Raw genomic sequence first — 19,383 nt, 5'->3', positions numbered from 1 at the left:
AAAAAAGTAGTGACATTCGATTTTCAAAAGATTTTGCATTCTCATTGTAATGCAAAATACAATGGTATGCCTCTTGTAAAATGAAACATATATCCAAAGCTATATTATTATTTTGTATGCAGAGCATATTCTATAGTATGTTTGTGCCGAATTTTCATATTTGGAAAAAGAAAAATATTCAGAAGTGTAGCCCTGTATGTATCTTTTTTTTCATACTTATAGTATACATGTTTTATACGTTTGTACCTGCTATGTGAGTCTCACATAATATATAATCGTTAAAGGTAGAGTCCTTACATAGTCTGCGGGAAAAAAAGGCCAGAGTCCACAGATTTTCTTTAATAGAGTCCCGGTGCATCTACTTCTTCTTTTATTGAGGGGTAAAACATTTATTCGTAAGCGTCAGGGATTTCCGCCGCCACAACATGCAAAATGCAGTCCGGCGGAGATTGAAACCATACTAATAAAAAGGCCCATGCGTTGCAACGGGATAACAAAACTATGTATTAACCACTTATCACAATGAATATTGAGTGCGCGCAGCCACTGGTTGATGTGCAATTATTAGATATATAAAAAAATGTAAGTACGTTGCAACAGAGCATACATGTCTAGTAGTATAACACTAATCGTGTCTAACATATGTTTTTAGAATTCCTCGTCGTCGACTTCTAGGTATCATTTAGAATTCCTCGTGTCTAACATATACTTACATGATTAACAGATTGCGCCTTCCTCCCTTTTCCAATAAGTGACAGACACCATGCCCACTAATGCTATATCGATATTGAAAACTCGTAAACAAAGATCAACCTCCCCATAAAAAAAAAATCCTTTTTTGGAGTATTTGACAAATGCAATCTTGTCAATATATCTCTAAAAAATTCCACAAGACATCATCGAATGGCCGATGTGTTTATTCTGCCACAGAACTTAAAACACTCATGAATGAACTATCAAACTTTAGTGGATGCAAGATTCAAAAAGGTGTTACCGATAATTACATGAAAATGAACCAATGAGCTAGCTGGTTTTGACAAAGGAAGTCTTCCATACGTAGTACTTATCTGGCTAACTGAATACCAAAAGATGAAAATGATCGATCGCTGACCAGATACGAACCAACCAACTCGTAGCAGTCTGTCTCTAGTGAATCCTCGAAAAATTACCCTGGGCGAAGATCACTGCATCCCTTAGTGCAACGCCTCCATGCTGAGGTTCAGAAACGACCTTATACACTTTGCACAACCACTATATTGATTCACATCAAGTGGTTGATCTAGGGCCTCTGCATCCTCACTACTCCATGTTGTGGGATAGTGTACACACAAACTTCAATTTGCAGAACAACATGACATCTTAAACAAATAGATGTGTCATAGCAGTTTTATGCACATGAGCAACTTGATTGCAGAACTAAGATGCCCATAACAGAGAGGTGCGGTCTGTAAGAACATCTTGGAATTATGAGCATCAGCAAGCCACTCCTTTATCTATTTTGTAGCATGCTAGTTCTTGACCAAGCCTGGGAAAAAGGAAATCAGAATAGTAGATTGGAAGAAGCAAATCCCGAATAGGACGAACAAGTTCAGAAAAGAACTGTAGAATCATGAGCAAATCTGAAAAAGAGCACCAGATGGTCAGGACTCAGATATGAGCAGGCACATCATGAAATAAATTCAAAATAGCTGACGACTGGAACAAGCAAAAAAAATCTTAGTTTAGGAAAATAACTTGATTTTATTTAAGTTATCAATCACTACATGTGTCTGTTCGAGATAATTGATCAGAATGTCACGGATTAGGGATTTTATTGACTATAGCAAACATGCCCGTGCGTTGCAATGGGAGAAAAAAATGCTACACGTCCCTAGTGCAATAAGCATAGCTCCATTTTTTTATGAATGACCTTCTTTACACAATCTACTAATTATGTTTGCCCTTAGAAAGATATCATAAATAAAAAGTGAAGCAATTACCATGTTACTGTGGAGTTAGGGGACATGCAACCAGAGTACAATTAGATCGGCTGGTAGTATCTCCACAATCCTGAGCTCAACGGACATAAAAACTACTCCCTCCGTTCTATATTAGTTGTCTCTGAAATGGATGTATCTAGACGTATTTCAGTGCTAGATACATCCGTTTGAGCGACAACTAATATGGAACGGAGGGAGTACAAATTTCTATAAGAAATGACTAAAAACCGAGGACATGTACTTCATGATGAGCAGTTTAATTAATGGTAGTTACTCCCTCCATCCGGGTTTATTAGGCCTAAAGACAACTTCTCTTCGACCAAGACACATAGTAATTTGCTCACATTATTTCTTCCATTCCACTCCCAATGCACTTTCTCACATGCATGCAGCCAATGAAAAGCAGGCATGAAGTGTATTAATTTTTCAGCCATGGCACCAACAACAATGGCTTTCAGTGCAACCAATGAAATGGTTGCATGCATGCACCTTTCCAAAGCAGAGCCTTATAAAAAGGGACACGCTTGTGATGCTGAGGGGCCTAATAAACCCGGACGGAGGGAGTAATTGGTAATGTAGAAAATAGTGGGATTATGTGTGTACGATTTTATACTTAGATATATAGCAGACTAAAATTAGGTTAAGCTTTATTCAGAAAATAAGTAAATAGGTAAAGCTTTGCCTCCACCTTTTCTACCTCATTCGAGGTTTCTTCTATTCTACAGCTGATCAATGGCCTCCTAAAGAAAGAACATGACCAACTTGGCACCTCCAAATTCCAAGCTCATTATTCACATTGTCGATCACGTACTGGCGCACATCACCTCCCCTAACACACAAAGCAATCCGGTGTTTCCGATCCACTCCCACTCGACCAACACCGCACAAATGGTTGAAATCGCCCCAAAAGATGATCCCCTTGCACAGAATGGCCGGTGTCGGTACTGGCCGGTGTCGTCCACGACATCCACGCACTCGTCATTCTTGTAATGTCTTGACTAAAAGGATAATAACTAATTGTATATATCTTGTAATGTAATACAGTGGATTTTCATTATAGAGAAATTATTGACAAAAATTAGCTGACCTATCCATTTGAGCGGAGAGAGCCATTGTACCAAGTATTAAAGCTTGGCATATATAAGCATATGGTACAGTCTGCAGATTCGATCATTAGGCCTCAAGATTGTCCGAATAGATTGTTATGTAGCCACGCACAACAATCCGCCACCATTACACGAGGCTTACTAACTGATTTGGCTTGGAAGCTGATCGATCTGTTTCTTCTGAATTATTTCATATTCTCCGTTTAATAGCCCACCAGTTAATTAATCTCTCATTGCTTCCTTATTTATCTCTCAGGTACAAAAATAAGGGAAAATGGCAACAAAGTGGCAGCCACCAATTGCGCACACGCGCACAGACAGCAAACAACACAGGACTTTGGATGGACGGGTACCTCTCGCACTTATACCTCCCTCTCCCGCTGGAAATGTAGTTTATGGACTGAAAATTGAACAAAAGAGAATCAAAAAATATTAGCTTAATTTCGATGAATATAGATCTTGGTCCCTTTTGAAGGCCAACTACTAAGATAGCGGTGCACGAAGAACACCATGGTTTCCATGGCTTTCTCGAAAGGGACACAACACTATAATAGTGAAAACATGAGGTGTTATTCTATAGAAATAATATAGATAGAAGAACCAAGCATGCTCCTTTCCTGTGTACACAGTAGGGTGTTGTTTCTTCTCATCAAAATAAAACCCACCAAAAAAGGAGAAAGAAGATGAATACCACAGCTGGTAACTTGGACACACATCAAATATAGTACTGGTATAATTTAAAGCATAGTAAAGCTTGATAAATTAAAATTAGAATTTTGCAAACAACATGCAGATTGAAGTATCATTTAAAATGAGTGAATTATTTGTAGATATGTACTTTGTAGGTACAGATATCTTTCTCGAAAATACATTCCATTATTGGGAAGTATCAAAGTGTGTACAACAATGGAGACACCCGTAAAAATGCAGTAAAAGATCGTGTATCCTCTACCTTCAGGACTGCAGAGGGTAAAAAAGAACAGGAGCCTGAATCATGAAAGGCATTATTATGCAGTATGCTCTCATAATAATAGAGAAAGAGAAGATGCTGATGTCCTTACATTTTTTAGTCAGTTTGACCTTTCTTGTTAATCTGGAAATGAAGCATCAGTTGTTGTATCATAACCAATGGAGAACACCCCTAGGCAACAGAAAATGATGATTACAAACTAATTGCAGGCACACTGTTATAAAATCATCATAATATGCAATATCAGAAGTACTCCCTCCGTTCCAAAATAGATGACTCAACTTTGTACTAACATTAGTACAAAGTTGAGTCATCTATTTTGGAACGGAGGGAGTATATTTAAAATGTTTGAAGGAGGTACCATTGATGACACAAATTTGCAGCAGTAGAACATGTGAGAGCCATTCAGCCACCGGAAAGCTTTGCATAATCTAATTCCATCGTTTCTTGACATCCTCACAGATTGCTCATGTGCACAATCTCAGTCACAAAATACATTGGAAGTTGGAAGTAGGAAGTAGGAAGCAGGGTAGGTGACCTGTGTTGAGTTGGGGGATATCAACAATGAGCTCGTCGTTGCTCAGTGCGGAATATGCTGACCATAAGAGGTCAACTGCGGTCTATATTTTTCAAACAGTACTGGATCATTCTTGCAGGCAGGGGAATAAGGATGCTGGGTTGATGCTATTCAAGAAGGAAAAGGCGGAGGTCATCGCGAGCCTTTAGGAGATGGGCGTTCCCGTGGGACAAGCTCGCGACCACGCCGCGCTGCTCCTGCGCCGACTGAGGCAGAGGGGGAGGAGGAACACGTCAACAAGCAGAAAGAAATCGAAATCGAAGCCGGCCGAATTGGCGGAGGGAGGCGGGCGGGCGCAGATCTCGCGGCCCGGCGGCTCACCTTGTCCTGCGCGCTAGCCTTGGCCTCGTCCTCCGCCGCTACTGCCTGGTCGTGCTCGTCGTCCTCGGGGGTGTCCAGGCTGGCGGCGCCCTCGCTCCTATCGTCATATGGCGCGGGCTTCTCGGCCGGCGGCGCCACCGGGACCTTCCTCGACCGGCGCCGGCCCCACGATGGGATCTCCGGCCGCGCCTGCTGCTGCTGCGGGCGGCGGCGGCGGCGGCGGCGGTTGCTGGGGGCACTTGGGGTAGGCAGTCCGGCGGCGCGCCGCGGTGGAGGGGCAGCAGCGTGCGGCGACGGGAGGCGGGCTGGCGGCGCGCCGGCGGGGCGGGGCAAGAGGTGGCGGCGCGCTAGAGTGGAGATGGGATTGGCAGTAAGGGACTAAGGCCTTGTACAACGAGTTAATTGCACAAAAGTACCACAATTCGGGCATCACATGCAGATTGGTACCACGATTGCTAATTTTTGTATGTCAATACCACGATTGCTTCAGGTTTTTTTAAATAAGGCTAAAACGCGTATTTATACGTATTGACGCTAGATCCGACAGCGGGGGCCCACCCGTCAGGTGCCACGCTGGCCAATCGGCGCGTGCCCGCGCGCTGACTAGGACGAGCCGGTGCGCTGCTGGCCTCGAACCCGGTCCGGCCGCACCAGCTCGCCCCCGCCGCACCATTCCCCTCCCCTCCTCCTCTCCTCACTCGTTTCTCCGTCGCCGCCGCCTGCGTCCCAACTGCCGGCCGCCGCACCGCCCCGCCGACGCCATGGTTTTGGAGGACGAAAGCAGCGACGACCAGTCTAGCCTCCCGTACATGCATTCTTCCTCCACAGACGGTCTCAACGAGGTCAGTACAGTGAGTTTAGGGTTAGGGTTACAGATTTGGGATTTCTTGATTTGGTTGATTTTGGTAGGTTTTGATTTGCCCATTGTCTTTGTGTGAGCTTCTGCAGGTCCCTTTCAGCATTGAAGATCCAGATTACAAGGGGCTTGAGCTGGATGTGATGTCTCCATGTGAGAAGGACGGCATGGCATCTGAGAGGCTTGTTGCCTTTGAAGGAACAGACACAGGCAGGCGGTTTTTAGCATGTGCACAGCCGGTATGGATTGTAGGCATAGTGATTTTTTTTCTTACTTTGTCAGTGCCATATTGAACTCTGTTTGCTGGAGTACTCTCCTTGCTGTCAACATTTTGGTTCATAGTGGCATTAGAGTAGCTTATTTAGGTCAAGCATGAGTATATTTTGCTGGAGTACAATGGCATAGTAATTTTGGTTAATAGTGGTACTAGAGTAGCTTAAAAATGATAACTAACCTAGGCATAGTGATTTTTTTTTCTATTTGCTGGAGTACTCTGTTTGCTGGAGCCATATTGAACTCTGTTTGCTGGAGTACTCTCCTCGCTGTCAACATTTTGGTTCATAGTGGCATTAGAGTAGCTTATTTAGGTCAAGCATGAGCCATATTGAACTGAGTTGGTGTTGTTCTTGTTTTTGCAGGCAGGTAGCAATTGTGGCTTTGTTGAATGGGTTGATCACCAGTGGAATGCATTGTTGAAGCTATGGGCAATGGTTGAAGATGCCAAAACTGCTAGGGTGAATGACAATCTTGAAAGTTCTTTCACTATCCACCATCTGACAGAAGAGAAGAACAAGCTGGATGCCAACTATGACAAGCTAGTCCAAGATGTGCATGAGCTGATGAACTTCCAGGAAGATAAGGTGGTGGATTTCAGACATCTGCAGTCTGCCATTACATATCAGCAGGAGGTAAGAAAAGAACTGATTGATGATATGAAGGCACAGATGGCAAGTGAGATGGCAAAGAAAGATGAAGAGACCCAGAAACTTACTCTCAAGTATGAGCTGCTGCTCAACCTGACAAGAGCTCAAGCAACAGTCATTCAGAACTTGAAGCTGAACAAAATGAAAGAGAAGCAAGTGCTTACTGAAGCTAGTATGAATTTGGAGCTGAAGAATGCAGAGCTAACAAAGTGTCAGGAGAAGCTCACCCAAGAGAAGCTAGAGTTGAAGCTTGAGGTTGCTGATCTGCTTAAGGGAAATGAAAAGCATATTGAAGAGAAGTGGCAGTTAGAGTTTCAGAATGAAAAGTTGAAGGAGAAGTTCAGGGGGATTCAGGCCATCTTGGAGAAGTGAAGAAGATGAAAGTGAGATTAGTGGCATTGCTGACCTTTTGGGAATGATGGTTGTGTAATGACCTAGCATCTAGGAACTAAGGTTGTGTACTGTATGCTTGTACTAATGGTGAACTATGGCTGTGTATGTATGTAGTAGTTATGCTATTCATCCTTTTGTGAGAAAAGGATGAACTATGCATTTGAAGTTGAACTCCTCTATGTATTGTGAACAATGGTTATGTATGGCTATAATGAGTTGAACTCCAGTTTCTTATTATGTATGGATATGCTGATTATGTAGAAGGATATGTTGATGATGATACATTATGACAATGTTGCAGCAAACCACTCATGTCATACAAAATAAAAGAGGAACAAGACTGACTAAATCTCATTGCATCAGAAGATAACTTCACTGATCCATTACAACTTGGCTTAAACTAGAGCAACTAAACCAGACAGGACATTGCATTTAGATTGGCTGCAACTAAACCAACTAACTAACTTAATATCTTGCCTGCAACTAACCCAAGCACAAATATAGTGAAAAGAAACAACACATTGTGAAATTTGGCCCTAATCCCTACAATCTCTGCATTCTTCTCTCTGAGTTGAGTTTGCAGAGACAGAAACATGGCCTCCCTTGTGCCATCATCTTCACTTGGAGTCAGCATTGAAAATTGATCTTCCTCTCTGGCAACAGTTGCACCTTTAAGCCTCCATACTTCATCACCTAGATCCCCAATGAGCTCACTCCAGAATGTGGGCAATGGATCATCATGCCATTGCACAAATCCACAGCCACCGTGCTATTAAGATGCAGAAACAAATTTCCAAAAATATATCATTTCACATACTATTGCACAGAAGAAAAAGGAAGGAAATTAGGCAAAAAAACAACACTCACCATAGCATCCACGCAGCTATAGTACCTCCTACCAGGGTTCTGCCTGCTCCAGGAGATCCATCTTGGCGCCTTCCTCGGAGGTGAGCAGTGGCACATCACTGGAGGCTCGTATGCCATTGGGAGCTCGCGGTAGCGCACCGGCGAGCGCGCCTCCTCCCCCCTCCTCCCTGCAGCTCGACGAAATCCGGGAGCGGACCCAGCACTGGACGACCACGACATCTCTCTCTCCACCGCCGGCCCCAGTCAGCGCCTCCACGCTAAGATTTCTCCTTCTTCTCCTTTGCTGCGCTCCAAATGGACACTGCGTGGACGAACCCTAGTTTCGTTCCCAAATCTGAGATCTTGTGCTGTCACTTTAATAGTAGGAGAGGTACCTGTCCCACATGTCAGAATCCCCAAATGTGGTACTGCATGTTATGTGATGCCCCAATATTGGTACTGACATGCAACAAATAGCAGCAGTATTGGTACTGATATGCAACAAATAGCAGCAGTATTGGTACTGATTTGAAACAAGTAACTGAAAATGTGTTACTGCTTTGCAAATACTGGTACTCCACCTGAAGTTCAACATTACAATAACCACCTCAAGTTCCACATTAAGATAACCACCTCAAGTTCAACATTACAATAACCACCTCAAGTTCAACCATGATAACACCACATCAACATGAGCATCAAGTTCAACCAAAATAACACCACATCATTTCAAATTACTAGGCTCCTCTTCCTCTGCTAGCAGTGAAGTAGGACATCCATCCAGTGTGTGTACCATCAGTAGGAATGGCAGCATATTGCCTGGGGGCACTGAATGGCCTTGGAGCACCTCTGGCAGCTCCTCTTCCAGATGGTGGTGGTGTAGTAGAAGTAGCAGCTCCTCTTCCTCTGGCGGCTCCTCTTCCAGATGGTGGTGGTGTAGTAGAAGTAGCAGCTCCTCTTCCTCTGGCAGCTCTTCCAGATGGTGGTGGTGTAGTAGAAGTAGCAGCTCCTCTTCCTCTGGCAGCTCCTCTTCCTGTGGCAGCTCCTGTGGCAGCAGCAGCTCTTGGCTGTCTTGCTGTTGTTGTAGTAGAAGGACCAGCAGCTCTTGGCTGTGAGTTACTTGGAGCAGCCTTACAAAGAAAAGGAAAACAGTTAATAATGCTAGAAAGAAATGTACAAGAAATAAAGGAAAGATTTGTATATTTCAAGGTGAAAAATTATTACCACATGCTTATTCTTCCTCAAAGCTAGCTCAGGCTTCAACTGTTTAAGACAGTTTGTGTACCTATGCCCTTGGAGACCACAATTGCCACATGTTATGGTCCCCATTCTTGAAGTTTCTTTTGGCTTTGGTACTTCAAATTTGCCCTTGATCCTCTTTTCTTTCTTTCTTCCTCTCTTGATTTTGAATGCAGGTGGTTCTATGTCTGGACCAGGGGTCCTTGTCCAATCATGCTCACCAGGCACAGGAAAGATCATTGGTTCATAAGCTGCAGCATAAAAATCTTTCTTGAAGAATTTGCTGACATAATCCTCTGGTTTCCTTTTAGCCTTGTTTATTGCAGAGATGGCATGGTTGCAAGGTATGCCACTAAGGTCCCACTTCCTGCATCCACAAGTCTCAAGTTCCAGGTTGACAGCATGTGTTTGCTGCCCACTTGTAACTTGCCATAAGTTGACCCCTGCCTGTATTGGCTTGCAATATCTGGCCCTCTCCTTCTCAACCTCTAGCTTCTCACTGTAATGAGGTGTTATATCCCATCTTGCTGCCTTTACACTCTCTCTGTTCCTATGCCACCTCACCATCTGCTTATCTTTTATCCCATCACACATTGTCCTTATAGGTTTTCTCCTAACATCTAGAATGTACTTGTTGAACACCTCAGACAAGTTGTTCACTACCAAGTCAGTCTTGCAGTTTGTGTCAAATGCATGCCTTGCCCATGTTTTTTTTGGTATTGCAGTAAGCCACTCCCAAGCTTCCTCACTTTCAGCTCTAAGATCATTCATTGCAATATTAAATTTGTGTTCATTGTAGGCATAGCTAGCATTATCCATGCACTTCTTAAGATCTTCACCCCTAAACCCAGCATTTTGGAAATTTGCATATAAATGCCTAAGGCAGAATCTTTGGTTGCAATTTGGAAAGACAGCATTCACTGCATTCAATAACCCCTGACACAAACAATTTAACAAGTCTAAGCTACAAGGTAAATAAATATGCACCAATGAAACTCTTAGCTACTGTTAACACTTGTGCAAAACAAAATGAAATGTGCAAACACATACCTTTTGTCTATCTGACATTATAGTATAAGGTCCAAACTTGCCCACTTCTCCACCTAGGCAAATTTTCAGTTGGTGTAGAAACCAACACCAACTAGGTGTGTCCTCTTGTCCAACTATGCCAAATGCCAGTGCATATATGTTGTTGTTGCCATCTCTACCAGTGGCAGCAAGGAGTTGAGCTCCTGTAGTGAGCTTAATGAAGCATCCATCAACACCTGCATAATCAACATTTCCAAACATTAAATACATTCAAGTGATATACAATATGGAGTACTCTACAATATGTAAATGGTGCACAAGGTTCAGGAACTAACCAATGAATGGCCTACACCCATTGAGAAACCCCTCCCTTGCTCCATTCAGGCAAAAGAACATGGCATGGAATCTTGGGCCTGGGTGGGGTATTTTTGCATTTGGTACTGGAGTAACAGTAGTGACTATTACTCTACTCCCAGGGTTTGTATCCATGACAGTCTGAGCATAGTCTTTAAGCCTAGGATATTGCTTCTTGTGATCTCCTAAGACAGCTTCAATAGCTATGTTCTTTGCCCTATATGCCATGCACTTGGGCACATCTACACCATATTTTTCCATGCATGCATCAATTATTGTCTGAATACCAGTAGTTATATCAGATCTGAAGAGATGCTCATATTTCTGTGCTAGCCACTTTGCACTAACCCTGGTGGTCTCAGTGGTACTATGGCAAGTGTGCTCTAGTCTCATCTTCTTAATTACAAAGGTTTTCTCCCCTTTTATAACTGCTGCCACCATAAAGAACTGGCAATGTTTATCTGGGCACTGAACAATTATCCTCTGATCTGAATTCCTGTGATACTTAAAATTCCTGGCCTGAGTGATGTGCAAATTCAACAAAGCATCTCTGAATTGATGCTGATCCCTAAAACACAACTTCATACACAGTTGCTCATGTGGTTGGTCCATTTTCTCATTGTACCACTTCCTAGCAGGCCTTTTCTTTGCCCTACTCTTCCTTTTCTTTGAGCACTGAATGGCCTTGGAGCACCTCTGGCAGCTCCTCTTCCAGATGGTGGTGGTGTAGTAGAAGTAGCAGCTCCTCTTCCTCTGGCAGCTCCTCTTCCAGATGGTGGTGGTGTAGTAGAAGTAGCAGCTCCTCTTCCTCTGGCAGCTCCTCTTCCAGATGGTGGTGGTGTAGTAGAAGTAGCAGCTCCTCTTCCTCTGGCAGCTCCTCTTCCTCTGGCAGCTCCTCTTCCTGTGGCAGCTCCTGTGGCAGCAGCAGCTCTTGGCTGTCTTGCTGTTGTTGTAGTAGAAGGACCAGCAGCTCTTGGCTGTGAGTTACTTGGAGTAGCCTTACAAAGAAAAGGAAAACAGTTAATAATGCTAGAAAGAAATGTACAAGAAATAAAGGAAAGATTTGTATATTTCAAGGTGAAAAATTATTACCACATGCTTATTCTTCCTCAAAGCTAGCTCAGGCTTCAACTGTTTAAGACAGTTTGTGTACCTATGCCCTTGGAGACCACAATTGCCACATGTTATGGTCCCCATTCTTGAAGTTTCTTTTGGCTTTGGTACTTCAAATTTGCCCTTGATCCTCTTTTCTTTCTTTCTTCCTCTCTTGATTTTGAATGCAGGTGGTTCTATGTCTGGACCAGGGGTCCTTGTCCAATCATGCTCACCAGGCACAGGAAAGATCATTGGTTCATAAGCTGCAGCATAAAAATCTTTCTTGAAGAATTTGCTGACATAATCCTCTGGTTTCCTTTTAGCCTTGTTTATTGCAGAGATGGCATGGTTGCAAGGTATGCCACTAAGGTCCCACTTCCTGCATCCACAAGTCTCAAGTTCCAGGTTGACAGCATGTGTTTGCTGCCCACTTGTAACTTGCCATAAGTTGACCCCTGCCTGTATTGGCTTGCAATATCTGGCCCTCTCCTTCTCAACCTCTAGCTTCTCACTGTAATGAGGTGTTATATCCCATCTTGCTGCCTTTACACTCTCTCTGTTCCTATGCCACCTCACCATCTGCTTATCTTTTATCCCATCACACATTGTCCTTATAGGTTTTCTCCTAACATCTAGAATGTACTTGTTGAACACCTCAGACAAGTTGTTCACTACCAAGTCAGTCTTGCAGTTTGTGTCAAATGCATGCCTTGCCCATGTTTTTTTTGGTATTGCAGTAAGCCACTCCCAAGCTTCCTCACTTTCAGCTCTAAGATCATTCATTGCAATATTAAATTTGTGTTCATTGTAGGCATAGCTAGCATTATCCATGCACTTCTTAAGATCTTCACCCCTAAACCCAGCATTTTGGAAATTTGCATATAAATGCCTAAGGCAGAATCTTTGGTTGCAATTTGGAAAGACAGCATTCACTGCATTCAATAACCCCTGACACAAACAATTTAACAAGTCTAAGCTACAAGGTAAATAAATATGCACCAATGAAACTCTTAGCTACTGTTAACACTTGTGCAAAACAAAATGAAATGTGCAAACACATACCTTTTGTCTATCTGACATTATAGTATAAGGTCCAAACTTGCCCACTTCTCCACCTAGGCAAATTTTCAGTTGGTGTAGAAACCAACACCAACTAGGTGTGTCCTCTTGTCCAACTATGCCAAATGCCAGTGGATATATGTTGTTGTTGCCATCTCTACCAGTGGCAGCAAGGAGTTGAGCTCCTGTAGTGAGCTTAATGAAGCATCCATCAACACCTGCATAATCAACATTTCCAAACATTAAATACATTCAAGTGATATACAATATGGAGTACTCTACAATATGTAAATGGTGCACAAGGTTCAGGAACTAACCAATGAATGGCCTACACCCATTGAGAAACCCCTCCCTTGCTCCATTCAGGCAAAAGAACATGGCATGGAATCTTGGGCCTGGGTGGGGTATTTTTGCATTTGGTACTGGAGTAACAGTAGTGACTATTACTCTACTCCCAGGGTTTGTATCCATGACAGTCTGAGCATAGTCTTTAAGCCTAGGATATTGCTTCTTGTGATCTCCTAAGACAGCTTCAATAGCTATGTTCTTTGCCCTATATGCCATGCACTTGGGCACATCTACACCATATTTTTCCATGCATGCATCAATTATTGTCTGAATACCAGTAGTTATATCAGATCTGAAGAGATGCTCATATTTCTGTGCTAGCCACTTTGCACTAACCCTGGTGGTCTCAGTGGTACTAGGGCAAGTGTGCTCTAGTCTCATCTTCTTAATTACAAAGGTTTTCTCCCCTTTTATAACTGCTGCCACCATAAAGAACTGGCAATATTTATCTGGACACTGAACAATTATCCTCTGATCTGAATTCCTGTGATACTTAAAATTCCTGGCCTGAGTGATGTGCAAATTCAACAAAGCATCTCTGAATTGATGCTGATCCCTAAAACACAACTTCATACACAGTTGCTCATGTGGTTGGTCCATTTTCTCATTGTACCACTTCCTAGCAGGCCTTTTCTTTGCCCTACTCTTCCTTTTCTTTGGTAGGACAAAAGAGGCTGGCTCAAAACCATCATCATCACTCTCCCTCAACAACCCCTTCTCTTCTTCATCTGATGAGGATGGTCTGAAATCAGGTTCAACCTCTGGTAGCTTACTAGAATGTGACCTAGTTGTTGGTCCTCTTCTAACTGGTAGCTTCTGCTTCTTCTTCACAGGTTCAACTATAGTTTCTTCTTCTTCTTCAAAAGTCCTATCTTCCTCTACCTCAAATGGTTCCTCAACTTCAGTCTCACTCTCATAATGCAGCATTTCTTCCTCTTCTGATTGCTCATCATCTGATTCTTCCTCTTGTACTTCTAGCTCTCTCTGTCTCTTTCCCTCTTCCACCTCTACATCTTCATCATCACCCATGTGATGATGGTCATTTCCAATTTGAGCATCCTCATCAGAGGCATTAGCATCACTGTCCTCATATGCCTCAAATCCTTGATATCCCTCTTCTTCTTCTTCCAAAACTGCTTTCAACTTGGCTGTTGCATTCTTGCTTTCTTGTGTGCAAACACCAGTAGGATGAGGTGTGCTAGAGTTGCTACATTGACTCTCAAAAACTACTCCTTGCTGATCAACAGCTAAGATAGGAGGCTCACTCAGATCGAAAACAACAGGCTCTTGGTACACCACAGTGGACAACTCTGGCATTTGACATTTCTGCAACTCAAAATCAGTAACAGGGGGTGGACAAGCCCTGACTAGCAAATCAAGCACCAATTTGTCCTGGATCTTCCTCTTTATCTTCTGTAATTCTGCATGACTGTCTACCAAATCCAGCCCTTTCTCTCCTAAAGATGGATTTTCAATGTGAAACAAACAATCATATGCATTAAATCCTTGGGTTTCCATCACTGCAACCAAATTCAGATAAGTAATATCTGAACCACACAGCTTCATCTCCAATGGTTCTCTTGCATCAAAATGGATCCTTACTTGCCAAATGTCTTCATCCAAACTACATAACAAATTAAATTTCATGTATTCATTATAATTACTCTTAATTTGGAGAGCAACTGTACAGTACAGAACAATTTAGAGTAACCTGTAAGTCTAATATTTACTATTAACTCTACTATTACAGATGCTATTTCAGCACAGAACAATGCTACTAAAGTAACCTGTAAGTCTAATATTTACAGTACAGAACAATGTACTTTACTATTTCAGCACAATAGCAAAATCAAGGAAAAAGAAAAGGTCATAATCCCAAATTGTTACTGTAATTGAACTAATTTGAGAGTGCAATACACTGAGTTACTAGTTACTGTAATTGTCCTATACTAGTCACTACAATTGGACAAACCCTAATCCCCAACTGGATAAACAAGAAGATGAACAAACCCTAAAAATCCCCAATTGGATAAACCAGAGCAGGAGGAGGACAAGGTTACTTACAGCACGCCGCCAAGTCCATGCGTCAACTCATGGCTGCTGCTAGGGTTCGCCACCCACTGCTGCGCCAACCGCAACCGCTGCTCCATGCTGAGTAACATCGACTCCTCCTCGTCGTCGGTCGAGTACGCGGAGCTGGAATCGTCGCCGCCATCGCCGTCGACGCCAGCCGTTCCGCTAGGAGGCCAGAACGGCATCTCACCGCCGCCGTGGACGCCCTCGCCGCCGCCTGCCGGAGTCGCCGACGCCATAGACTACGGTTCGAGCGAGTGAGGAGAGGAGGTGCGGCGGGGGCGAGCTGGTGCGACCGGACCGGGTTCGAGGCCAGCAGCGCACCGGCTCGTCCTAGTCAGCGCGCGGGCACGCACCGATTGGCCAGCGTGGCACCTGACGGGTGGGCCCCCGCTGTCGGATCTAGCGTCAATACGTATAAATACGCGTTTTAGCCTTATTTGAAAAAACCTGAAGCAATCGTGGTACTGACATGCAAAAATTAGCAATCGTGGTACCAATCTGCATGTGATGCCCGAATTGTGGTACTTCTGTGCAATTAACTCTTGTACAACGCTGGTGCTTGTGCACCGGCGCTAGCTGCATGGCGCCTCGAAAATTTCTTTAATCCTTAACGCATGGTGCTTGGTATGGGGTGCTAGCTGGGCCCTTTTTCTATTTTTTGCCTGCCGATGGAGGCATTGAGTCAGCCATCGCGACTTGAAGGAACAGTTATTTGTTGTAAGCACCGGCTGGCACCGGAAGCAAAACTTTGCTTCTGCCACCCATCCTAAGCACCTGTGTAATCAATTCTTAAGGAAAAAACCGGGTTTTTTTAGGCACCTGTGTAAGCACCCGCCGTTGTACAGGGCCTAAGGGTCGTGCGGGCGGCTGCGTTTCTTATTTCTTTTATCTCGCCGGTACCGGTTTGGGTTGACTTATTAGTAGAACCGCGGGTTGAATAACAAAAATCATAGGGGTTTTTATGCAAAATTAACGGTGACGTCAACCCGCGCTTCATTGAGAACTGAGCGTAGCTTAGTTGGCAAGGCGCCGGAGTTCGCAGCCAGCCCATGAGGGTTCAAGTCTCGGTTTGAGCGTTTGATGTTCACGGAGTTTTCTTCTATAAAAAATGCCAACATGCTAGTCTAGCCTGGGTTGGTCTCATTTTTTTAACTCGTGCTTTATTATTAGGGAAAGACTTTATATAGGGATATTCGTTTCTGAGCTCAGGCTCAGATGCTCTCGAAATCCCCCTGGTTCACTAGCCTGGGGATATGTGTTGGGCGGTGTATTCCTCTCTATATAGCAATTGTATGATAACTAAATAAATCCAGCTCCTGGATGCATTAAATGCAACAGTAGCTGTTAAGGTAAAGGCGGAACACAAAATACGCCCACGGCTCAGTCCCTTTTTCCGTGCCAGGCTGAGCCCTCCCCAGGCCACGTTTGCTGTGAAAACAACATTTACTCTGGTTGCTGTTCAAATTTTGAACTATAGAATTTATTTGAAGACAGTTATTACCCACCCTGGTGGAGAGTTCTTATTTTGTCCAGACAAAAAATCAGCTAAATGTGTTGGTTATGTGTCCACGCACATCAGCTAACTGTGTCGGTTATGCAGATCCATTCAAGATTAAGCAACACACTTCATACATTACGGTTCTAAATAGACGGCTTCCTCAAAAATCTAACACAATTATGACTGTCGTTGCCATCATAGGAAGATCCTTTTCTTTTCAATTAAACCCAACATTTTTCAAATTCAAAAACTTGCGCAAACTTATCCATGTGCACCGAAAATTTAAAACCTATGAACCAGCCACGACAGTTTTTAAATCATCCAGCCATGTATGCTAGGGGAGCCATGTATGCCAGGGGGGGTGCATGGGCATAAGTTTCAAATTCAAGACAGCAGGCATTTCGGCGTTGCAAAAACAGATCACAGGCAAGACATTTGATTGGTCATCAAAGCACAAATTGAAATAAGTTTTCATGACATTTTCAACTACTTCCCATGGGTTCTGATATGTGAAGCAAGCCTATGCTTCGGCAATTCACGACACTGCACACACGTAGGTCTCCTAACTCTACTCAGGTCTTTTAAGTACAAATTCTAATAAGGCCCATAGGTTTCCATCACACACTACTTCGGATTTTGGTTCCTCCAAAAGCCCCCCAACATTAAGGGTGCACTTAAATGGACAGACCACACTCATCACACGGACAAAAGATGTTATCAACCCGCAAGTAATCTGAACCACGATTCATTCCCCATCAGTAAATGATCTCCTCGCACTGGAAAATCGGGAGATAACCCTTGTTGCCCATCATGGTCACACCATCGTATGCAATCTTCTTCTGAAGGTGATCTAGCTTCTCCCGTGTCAAACAAAACAAACATCAATAAGCACGGCTTAGTGTACTGACAGCATTGTTCATTTTCGGTGTTCTTTCAGTTCATCACTCAAAACAAAATTTTCTTTTTACCGGAATTAGCAATAAACGAAGCTAAAGCCCTGTGAACTCCGTTATGTAGTGGACGATGTACACCCCGCTCTCCTCCTTGGTGGCAACGGTATTCCCATTAGTTGTCACACCATATGAAAGGAACATAAAATAATTTTATTTATAAATTATTTCTGGACAAACTCACCTCATACACGGTTCTTGTTGCGCAACTAATGGGTAAATAAAGGTCCATCCAGTAGTCTCGACCAATCCAGCACCAAACATGTCGTTGAAGTGGTTGCAAAATCTGTACATGAATCTCTTTGCCAAAGCCTCATGCTTTATCTTCATCTCATTTGCTGGATCTGTCTCAGTTGGATCAAGCACCATAACTTCCTTCTTCTCGACCTCTAGAATGAACAGCGACCAGCAGTCCATGAACAACATTGGGGAGGATGAACTGCAATCAACACCAAGTACAGGTGACAGACAGCATACGATGCAAATCTAATGACACAACCCACTATGCTTACTTTCTTCAACCAGTCAATTCCGTAACCCATTAGTGCTTACTTTCTTCAACCAGTCAATTCTGTAACCATTAGTGTAGAGTTCATCATCTCGATTTAATCCCTATCCACTTCGTTATCTAGCTTGCAAAGCTCAAGCTGCATCATCATCGACACTTTGTCATGCATACTTCCCAGAGAAGCAGAATTAAGAAACAGGAATGCTAGTGGTATATCAGATGCAATCACATTTGCCATGGTGGTATGCTTGTAGTTTAGCTAGAAACATATTTTTCACAGATGCTCCCACCGCTCACAAGCCTCTTGCATGCAATTTTATCAGATGTTTAAAGACTCTGAAAGCAAACCCAGGTCAGCACAAAAAGACAACTTACGTATACATAGCATGGCACAAAATACAAAATCCTGATTCACATTTTATGACGGACATATTTGACTTCCTCGTTTATACATGCAGATGATTTGAACAGTTAACTGAATATACGAGCATACCAACTTAGCAAGCATCAATATCAGCAGATGTGCTGTCGTCGTTATTTGACATCCGTTTCCGTGATGATCCAGACCGAACAGCAGGTGATGTCACTGAAAACAATGGTTGCATATAGGACTTAGTTAATGTTGCTCTTGGTCAAAGAACTTGGGTCGAACGACATGAACAAACCTTCACAATCAGACATGTCTAATCGCTGGCCCCGGATTCTCTGTCCAGCGGGTGTGTTGAAACGCAGTCTTCCCACTACCAGCAGCTGTGCATTGAGGACACTGACAAGATAGAAATGACAAAACACTTTTAAACCTGAACATGGGCAGTCCGTAAATCCACATGCACGGCAGCACACACATCGTTTGCTAATTGAGGTGAGCACCTTTTTTTTAGAAAAGGAGGATTATTGAAGTCAGCACCTGATCTGAATTTGAACATATCGAGTTGCAAAGCATTTTTTGCTTGTAGATTGCATCGCATTGTTGGCTTGCGACAGGTGCATAATCGCTCGAGCATAGTGTTGTTTGAGGATTATCGTGAGCTCGTCTGTTACCTGAATGTGTGGGATGACAAATATGCTCAGAAGATTGTTGGGGAACGTAGTAATTTCAAAAAAAAAATCCTACACACACGCAAGATCATGGTGATGCATAGCAACAAGAGGGGGAGTGTTGTCTACGTACCCTCGTAGACCGTAAGCGGAAGCGTTATGACAACGCGGTTGATGTAGTCGTACGTCTTCACGATCGACCGATCCTAGTACCGAAA

General features: G+C 43.3%; 1 long non-coding RNA gene across 4 annotated transcripts; it reads right to left on the bottom strand.

Moving 5' to 3' along the window:
* Positions 1 to 821: 821 nt before the first annotated feature.
* On the bottom strand, positions 822 to 5,340 carry LOC123165001 (uncharacterized). 4 transcript variants are annotated; one of them, XR_006482741.1, is made up of 4 exons: positions 4,954 to 5,340; positions 4,417 to 4,838; positions 2,668 to 4,226; positions 822 to 1,619 (listed from the first exon to the last, which is right to left on the bottom strand). It is a non-coding gene; the product is annotated as an uncharacterized lncRNA (long non-coding RNA). The 4 variants fall into 4 exon arrangements; XR_006482742.1 differs by having other exon boundaries at positions 822 to 4,072; positions 4,147 to 4,226; positions 4,954 to 5,336; XR_006482740.1 differs by having other exon boundaries at positions 822 to 3,485; positions 4,147 to 4,226; positions 4,954 to 5,334.
* Between the last annotated feature and the right edge of the window lie 14,043 nt (positions 5,341 to 19,383).

Source organism: Triticum aestivum, chromosome 7D (genome assembly GCF_018294505.1).
Source record: "Triticum aestivum cultivar Chinese Spring chromosome 7D, IWGSC CS RefSeq v2.1, whole genome shotgun sequence".
Taxonomy (NCBI): Eukaryota; Viridiplantae; Streptophyta; class Magnoliopsida; order Poales; family Poaceae; genus Triticum; species Triticum aestivum.
Note: the sequence above shows the minus strand (reverse complement) of the source record. Positions and strands in the feature narration are given on the sequence as shown.